The following is a 9,794-nucleotide window of genomic DNA, read 5'->3' on the forward strand; positions in this document are numbered from 1 at the left end:
ACTACACACCAGAGCTCTCCAGATGATGGCAAATCGGCTGCAAAGGACTTCTTTCAAATACTGAAGACCAAAGATGTCTCCTTGAGGACTAAGGTATGCTTGACACAAGCCTTGGTATTTTCAGTCACCTCTTATGCATGTGAGACCTGGACAATGAATAAGGAAGACCGTAGAAGAGTTGATGCTTTTGAGTTGTGATGCTGGTGAAGAATGCTGAAAGTACCATGGACTGCTAAAAGAACTAACATCTGTCCTGGAGGAAGTGCAACCAGAATGCTCCTTGGAAGTGAGAATGGCCAGTCTTCGTCTCACCTACTTTGGTCATGTTGTCAGAAGGGACCATTCCCTGGAGAAGTATGTCATGCTTGGTAAGGTGGAGGGTTGGCAAAAGAGGGGAAGGCCCTCAATGAGATAGATTGACACAGTGACTATGGCGAGGGGCTTAAGCATAGCAAGGATCATGGAGCTGGCACGGGACCAGGCAGTGTTTCGTTCTGCTGTGTATAGTGTTGCTATGAGTGGGAGACAACTCGATGGCACCTAACAACAACATCTTTGGTTTTTGTCATTCTTCTTTGCTCTGGACAGGGAGATAACCAATTGTTGCATCTACATGGCCACTTGTAGACTCCAGTCACTACTCACCAAAGTAGGATGTAGAACAATGCTTTTGTGTAGTATGTTATGCCAATTGAGCTTGATGTTCCCTGCAAACATAGTCCCGAGCCCACAGGTCCAACAATTCACTCCCTTAGGATAGTTGGCTGTGGCTAAGAAGTTAGAACTTCGCCCCCTGTTAGTTCTATTTATGTGGATGTTCTTATAGCACATACAAATATGTAGGCAGAAATATTATCTGCCAAACATATATATGGTCATGAGCATATTTCCTTTTGTCTAGACATACCTGACCATTCAGACTATCTATTTATGTGTCTTCCTCTAGATTCATGTTTGTTATTACTGATGATGCAGTATTGTGTATGTTAAAGGGTTTCTCTTTGCTGTCTGTCCCTCTTGTGCACCTCTCTGTGTCTTCCTTTTCCTTAGTGTTATTGTGTTGGTCACTTGTTTTTGGTTTATTGCTTTTCCCTTGATCCAAATCAATATTTGTCTCTTGCCTATTTAGCAGTTTTCCCTCCTCTTTCCTCCCCTCCCATCCCTGGTAACCAACAAAGAAATTTTCCTCCCGTGTATAAACCTCTCCTTAACTTTTCCCAACAGTGGATTAGTACAATATCTATCCTGTGATTGATTTATTTCACTCAGCATAATGTTCTCCAAGTTCATCCACATTATGCAGTGTTTTGCAGATTCTACATTATTCTTTAGTGTTACACTATAGTGTTATTGCTGTAAATTGGCTTCTGATCTCTGCTTTTGCTGTGTCCCACAGTTGTTGGTATGTTATTGTATTATTTTTTTTTCTATGTTGTTGGAGTCTGTTGGCTAGGATTTTGTTGAAGGTTTTTGCATTTATGTTCATTAGAGGTATTGGTCTGTAATTTTAGTGTTGTGTGTATGTACCATAGTTTGTATCCATTTCTCCGTTGATGGGCACTTAGGTTGTTTTCATCTCTTTGAAATGTGCTGTGACAAACATGGGTGTCTATATAGCTATTTGTGTCCTGGTTCTCAGGATATATACTGTTCTTTAGGATATATACTGTTCTGGTTACCTAGTGCCAGTCTGACAGGAGTATACCACAAATGGCATGGCTTGAACAAACAGGAGTTTATTCTTTCACAGTTTGGAAGCTTTAAGTCCAAGTTCAAAGTGCCAGGCCCTAAGGGCTGGGTGAAAGCCCCTCAACCTTGGGGTCCAGCTCTGTCTCTGCTCCTGGCCCACTGGAGCTAGAGGTGTTTCTTCACTCAACTGCTAGCTGCTGAGGCTGCCAAGCCCAAGGTTGACAAGTAAAAAGGCACAGTCCTGATGTTACCAAACCACACGGCAGGCCATTAACCAAGTCTGTTGTAAATCCCCAGGTCAGCAGAGCATGGCAGGCTGCTGAACAACGACATGGCTACATGCAGGGTCCACATGTGCCATATGCTAGAGACTATTCCCAAAGCTGCTGCTTATATACGGGAAGCAGACCACATACCCAAAGGCTGCTACTCAGCTGCTCACAGTAGATTCTACCATGGAGTTGATTACCAGTCTCATCATGGGGAATACTACATCCAGCTGCCCAGTCACTCAACCAGGCCTAGCCAAGTTGACATAAAAACATAGCCACCACATATACCTAGTAATAGGATTGCTGAATCATATGGTATTTCTAGTTCCAGTTTTCTAAGGAATTGCTATACCAATTTCCATAGTGGTTGTATCATTGTACAGCCCCCCAGCAGGGTATAAGGGTCCCAATCTCTCTACATCCTTGCTAGCATTTGTTATGTTTTCTGTTGTTGAACTTCACTATTAATGCTGTGGTGATATGGTATCTCATTGTTTTAATTTGCATCTCCTTAATGGCTAAAAGTAAAAAGAGAACCTATAGTTTGGGAAATAATATTTGGCAATGACATATCTGACAAGGGACTCATCTCTAAAATTTATAGAAAATGTCAGCACCACAACATCAAAAAGACAAACAATCCAATTTAAAAAAAGAAAAAAAAAAAAAAAAAAAGGAGGCAGAAGACATGAACAACAGACACTTCACCAAAGATGATATTCAAGCGGCCAACAAACACATTAAGAAATGTTCATGATCATTAGCCATTAATAGCCATCAAACCTCCCCCCCCTTTGGTTTAATGGCTAAAGGAGGAGTTCTAGTGGCTTGGTGCCTAAGGCATTTGCTAACCAGAAAGATGTGGTTCAAACCCACCTACCACTATGTGAACTTCCCTAAAGATTTACTGGTCAGTATGAATCAGCTCTGGTAAATAGTGCCTAAGGCACTTGACTGCTAACCAGAAGGCTGGCGGTTCAAACCCACCAGCCACCCCTCTGCAGGAAGGTTGGGCAATCTGCTTCCATAGTGATATCACCTTGGAAACCCAAGGAGGGGTTGCTGTGAGTCAGGGCCGACTGGACAGCATATAACAACAACACAACATGAATCAGAGTAGACTTTATGGCAGTGGATTTGGTGTTTTGGTTTAATGGCTAATGATCATGAACATTTCTTAATGTGTTTCTTGGCCACTTGAATATCTTCTTTGGTGAAGTGTCTGTTCATGTCTTCTTCCCCCCCCCCCTTTTTTTTAATTTTTTAAAGAGGATTGTCTTTTTGATGTTGTGGTGTTGATGTTTTCTATAAATTTCAGAGATAAGTCCTTTGTCAGGTACGTCATTGTCAAATATTTTTTCCCAAACTGTAGGTTCTCTTTTTGCTTCTTTGGAGAAGTTTTTGATGCACATTAAATAACCAAACTCATTTCTATGGAGTCAGATCGGACTCATAGTGACCCCTCCTTGGGTTTCGGAGGCAGTATCACTGCAGAAGTAGATTGCCCATCCTTCCCTCTGAGGAGTGGCTGGTAGGTTTGAACTGCTAGCTTTCTGGTTAACAGTCAAATGCCTTAGGCACTACGCCACCAGGGCTCCTTCAAATGCACATAGGAATTTAATTTTTAGAAGGTCCCAATCATCTAGTTTTCTGCTGTTTGTGCATTTTGGGTTATGCTTGATAGTCTATTTATGCCACAAATTAGGACCCTTATGTTTGCCCCTATTTTTTCTTTGATGACCTTTATAGTTTTAGGTTTCACCTTTAAGTCTTTGATCCATCTGGAGTTAGTTTTTGTGTATGGTGTGAGGTATAGATCTTATTTCATTTTTCTGAAAATGGATATCCAGTTTTTCCAGCACTATTTGTGAAAGAGACTGTCTCTTCCCCATTTAATGAATTTTGGCCTTTATCAAAGATCAGCTGTTCATAGGTGGAGGAACCTATTTCTGCATTCTCAATTCTGTTCCACTGGTCTATGTGTTTGTCATTGTACCAATACCAGGCTGTTTTGACTACTGTGGCTGTACAGTAGATTTTGAGATCCAGGAGTGTGAGACCTCCTACTTTGTTTTCTTCTTCATAGTGCTTTGCTTATCTGTGGTCTCTTTCTTTTTTATATAAAATTTTTTCCATAAAAAATTCCATGTCCTTAAAGAATGTTGATGGGATCTGGATTGGGATTGCATTGAATGTATAGATTGCTTTGGGTAGAATTGATATTTTCACAATGTTTGGTATTTTGTGTCCCTGGTAAGATTTATTGCCAACTATTTTATCTTTTTGTAGCTATTGTAAATGGTATTCATTTCCTTTTTTCCTTTTCAGAGAGTTCTTTGGTGATATAGAGGAATCCAACTGATTTTTGTATGTTGATCTTGTATCCTGCCATTATGCTAACTCTCTCAATTAGTTCCAGTGGTTTTCTTGCTGAGTCTCTTGGGTTTTTTATGTATAGGACCATAACATCTGCAAATAAGGATAGTTTTACTTCTTCCTTACCAATTTGGATGCCTTTGATTCCCCTTTCTTGCCTTATTTCCCTTGCTAGGACTTGCAATAATACAATGTTGAATAGAAATGGTGATAGAGGGCATCCTTGTCTGGTTCCTGTTTGCAAGGGCAATGCTTTGAGTCTGTCTTCATTGAGAATAATGTTGGCTATTGGTTTTCCCTTTATTATGTTGAGAAATTTCCCTCTTATTCCAATTTTTTTCTGAGATGTTTTATCAGGAATGGGTGTTGGATTTTATCAAATACCTTTTTGGCATCAATTGATATGATCATGTGGCTCTTTTTCCTTATTTTACTTTTGTGATGGATTACACTGATTGTTTTTCTAATGTTGAACCATCCTTGCATACCTCATATGAATCCCACTTAGTCATGATGTATTTTTTTTTTTTTTTTTTGATATGTTGGAGCCTGTTGGCTAGAATTTTGTTAAAGATTTTTGCATTTATATTCATGAGAGGTATTGGTCTGTAGTTTTTATTTGTAGTGGCATCTTTGCCTGGTTTTGGTATGCTTGCTTCATGAAATGAATTTGGGAGTATTTCATCCTTTCCTATATTCTGGATTAGTTTGAGTAGGATTGGTGTCAGCTCTTCTCTGAATGTTTGGTAGAATTCTCCAGTGAAACCATCTGGGCCAGGCATTTTATAGTTGTTGTTGTTATTGTTATTATTGTTGTCAGTAATTTTTTTTATGGCCTGTTCAATTTCTTCTTTTTTTATAGGTCTGTTAAAATTTTTGTCTCAGTCTGCATTAGTTGAGGTAATTAGTGTGTTTCTAGAAATTGGTCCACTTCTTCTAGGTTTAAAAATTTTTTGGAGTTCCATTCTTCAAAGTATGATATTATCCTTCTTATTTTCGTTGGTTGCATTGTTACTTTGACTATTTAATTTCTTATTCATGTTACTTGCATCTTCTCCTTTATTAAGTTTTCCTGTGGTTTTTTAATTTTATTAATCTTTTCAAAGAACCAACTTCCAGTCTTGTTGATTTTTTTCTATTATCTTTCTATTTTCTGTTTCATTTATTTCTGCTTGAATCTTTATTATTTCTTTTCTTCTGGTGACTACTGTATGCTTTTTTTTTTTTTTTTTTGCTGCTCCTTTTCTAATTGTTGGAGATGTTGGGTTAAGGTGTTGATTTTGGCTCTTTCTTCTTTTTTGATGTATGCATTTATTGCTATAAATTGGCCTCTGGTCCCTGCTTTTGCTGTGCCCCAAAGTTGTTGGTTTTTTATGTTTTCATTCTTACTTGATTCTAGGATTTTTTAATGTCATTTTTATTTTTTCTATTACCCTGTCATTTTTAAGGAGTGTGTTATTCAGTTTCCATGTGTTTGTTCTTTTTCCATTGATTTTCCCATTGTTGATTTCTAATTTTATAGCATTGTGATCTGATAAGATTCTTTGCACTATTTCAATGCTTTTATATGCCTTCTTTGTGGCTTACCATGTTACCTATCCTGGAGAATGTTCCATGTGTGATGGAAAAGAATGTATTTGTGCTGTTGTTGGATGAAGTGCTCTGTAAATGTCTATGAGGTCAACTTGGTTGATTGCATTGTCTAGTTCTTCTGTGTCTTTGTTGAATTTCTTTCCAGTTATTCTTTCATTGAAAGTGGTATATTAAAGTCTCCTACTATTACTGTGGAGTCATCTATTTATCTTTTCAATTCTGTTAAAGTCTGATTTATGTATTTTGGGCCTCTTTCATTGGCTGCATAGATATTTATTATGGTTATGTCCTCTTGTTTGGAGTCTTATTTTTTTACCAATCCCTTCTATGCAGTTTGGACTTCACTGGGTCTTGATCATATGCTACCTCCTGAAATGGCTGAATGTTTACTATTTATTTTCAGTATAGTGACTATGTATTTCTGCCATCTTCTTTTGATGCTACATACATTGTTCAATAATTCATCCATATAATACTTCAATATTGCAACTCGAGGCTTGAATTTTTTCTTCAGTTCTTAAAGCTTCAGAAATCCTGAGCATGTTCTTCCCTTTTTGGCTTTCTAACTCCAGGTATTTGCACATTTCATTATGATACTTTACTTTTTCTTCTCTAGCTGCCTTTTGAAATCTTCTCTTTAGTTCTTTTACTTCATCATTACTCCCATTCACATTAGCTACTCAATGTTCAAGTGCAAGTTTCAGAGTCTCCTCTGAAATCTTTTTTGGTCCTTTTTTTCCTTTACCATCTTACTAATGATCTTTTGCTTTTTTCATGGTGTCTTTTTTTTTTTTTTTTTTTTAATGATGTCCTTTATGTCATCCCACAACTGATCTGGCCTTTGATCATTAGTATTCAATGCATCAAATCTCTTCTTAAGATGATCTCTAAATTCAGGTGGAATATATGGGAGCTCTGGTGATGTAGTGCCTAAGGCATTTGACTGCTAACCAGAAGGCTGGTGGTTCAAATCGACCAGCCACTCCTCAGAAGGAAGATTGAACAATCTACTTCTGTAGTGACACCACCTCAAAAACCCAAGGAGGGGTTGCTATGAGTCAGATCCAACTCAAGAGCAGTGAGTTTGGCTTCTTTTTTCTTTTTATACCCATATACTCAAATCTGTACATTGGCTTTTGTGGATTTGTTTTACTCTTCTTCATCTTCAACTTGAACTTGCATATGAGCAATTTATAGTTTGTTCTACAGTCAGCCCCTGATCTTGTTCTGAGTGATGATATTGAGTTTTTCCATTGACTTTTTCCACAGAAGTAGTTACTTTTATTCTTGTGTATTCCATCTGGTGAGGTCCATGTGTATATCCACCATTTATGTTGTCTAAAAATTCAGTGTTTTGGACTTCAAATATTATACAAGAACAATCAAGGTTATATAGATATATTTTCTGGAAAGAGAGCATGGATAAGCAAAGCACTACCGGAGAAGACAGACAAAGTAGGAGGTCTCACGCTCCTGGATCTCAAAACCTACTATACAGCCACAGTAGTCAAAATAACTTTGTATAGGTACAATGACAGATGCATAAGACTGATTCCTTAAAAAGCTGGAAATAGAAAAATCATTTGATCCAGCAATCCTGTTACTAGGTTTATATGTGAAAGAAGTGAGAGCCAGGATATGAATAGCTATATATACAACCATGTTCATCACAGCACTATTTATTTATTTGAGAATCCAGAAATAGATCCATCCACCCATGGACAGCTGACCTTTGACAAAGGGCTGAAACTCATTCAATGGGGAAGAGATAGTCTTTTCAACAAATAATGCTGGGAAAATTGGATATCCATTTGCAGAAAAATGAAACAAGATCCATACCTCACACCATACACAAAAATGAACTCAAGATGGATCAAAGACCTAAATGTAAACCTAAAACTATAAAGTTCATCAAAGATAAAATAGGGGCAAACTTAGGGAGGCTAATTTATGCCATAAATAGACTATCAAGCATAACCCAAAATGCACAAACAGCAGAAGAGAAACTAGATGACTGGGACTTCCTAAAAATTGAATTCTTGTGTGTATCAAAAGAGTTCTCCAAAAGAGTAAAAAGAGAACCTACAGATTGGGAAAAACTATTTGACAACAACGTATCTGACAAGGGACTTATCGCTAAAATTTATAGAAAACTTCAACACCTCAACATCAAAAAGACAAACAAACAATCTAATTCAATAATGGGCAGAAGACATGAACAGAAACTTTACCAAAAAAGATATTCAGGCAACAAAACAACGCATGAAGAAATATTCATGAGCATTAGCCATTAGAGAGATGTAAATCAAAACAACAATGAAATATCATCCCACACCAGCAATAATAGCAAAGTTCAACAGGACAGAAAATAACAAATGCTGGCAAGGGTATAGAGAGATAGAAACTGTCATACACTGCTGGTGGGACTATAAAATAGTACAACCACTGTGGAAAATGGTATGGCAATTCCTTAAAAAGTTGAAAATAGAAATACCATTTGATCCAGCAATCCTGTTACTAGGTTTATATTTGAAAGAAGTGACAGTCAGGATATGAATAGCTATATACACACCCATGTTCATCACATCACTATTTACAATAGCAAAGAGATGAAAACAACCTAAGTGCCTATCAATGGATTAATGAATAACCAAACTATGATATATAGGAACAATGAAATACTATGCAACATTGAAGAATAATGAAGAATTAGAGAATCACCTCATAACATGGATGAACTAGGAGGACATTATGCTGAGTGAATTAAGTCAATAACAAAAGGACAAATATTATATGAGTCTATTATTGTAAAAAGCAAGGAAAGATTTATATAGGGAAGGAAATTTTCTTTGTTGATCACCAGAAATGGGAGAGGAGAAGGCAGGGAAATTAGATGGATAATTAAGAGACAAGTTTTATATGGGTGAAGGGATTTATAAAGGAAAGAAAGATTAGCCACTATTTGATTGTTTTTAAAGCTAGGTTAAGGGCACATGGGTGTTCATTGTACTAGTCTTTCTTTCTGTTCAAAATATTTCATATATAAAAAAAGGTAATATAGGCATACTTTCTGAACTGTACAAACTAGTTCCACTTTGAAGGCTGAAGGTAAATGTTATATATTAGAATGTTTCATGTACCTACTTCTCTCCACCACTTACTTATAAAAGTCCAAAAACTAAGCCAGCACTTTTCTAAAGACAGTTATTTCTAGAATACATTAGTGTAATCATGAAAGACTACTAGAACGAAATTATCTTTTTTATACTAAAAATTCTCACCAAACATGTTTCCTAAAAAGACAGAAAACATTGGGAATTTGGAGTTCCCGCATTGGATTTAATGTAACAGAATCTCATATTTTCTGGCTTTAATAAACTTCAACTCTTTTTTCCAGTAGGAACTAACTACACAGCACAGTGCCACATAAAATTATTCCAGATCAACACAATAGTGCCATACAAAGTTTTCTGTAGGTACAAATGTTAAGAAAGGCCACAGTGGACAGTATTAGACACTGTGAATAAAGTAGGTTACAGGGACCACTGAGGATGAGAGGAGATCATAAGTTACTATTTTCTTCATCAATGGAAAAAGAAAAACATTTAGAGAAAACTAAGAGTAAAAATAGAGAATTCTACTATCATCATGTAATCTTTCAAATACTGTTTCATCAATTAAATGGGCAGATCAGCTTAACTTAAAAGTTACAGAAAGTGACAAGATCAGAAAATGAATGATTTTTCCTTGTTTTTCCATCAAAGGAATGCACTAGGATTAGCACCAGGGTCTTTCTGGTCTGTATCTGTAGGTTAGTTAGCCAAACGCCAAGATCTCTATGAAACTGAAGAGAGGCCAAGCCTG

Source organism: Orycteropus afer, unplaced genomic scaffold (genome assembly GCF_000298275.1).
Source record: "Orycteropus afer afer isolate SDZICR_OR568_19922 unplaced genomic scaffold, OryAfe1.0 scaffold00044, whole genome shotgun sequence".
NCBI classification, from domain to species: Eukaryota; Metazoa; Chordata; class Mammalia; order Tubulidentata; family Orycteropodidae; genus Orycteropus; species Orycteropus afer.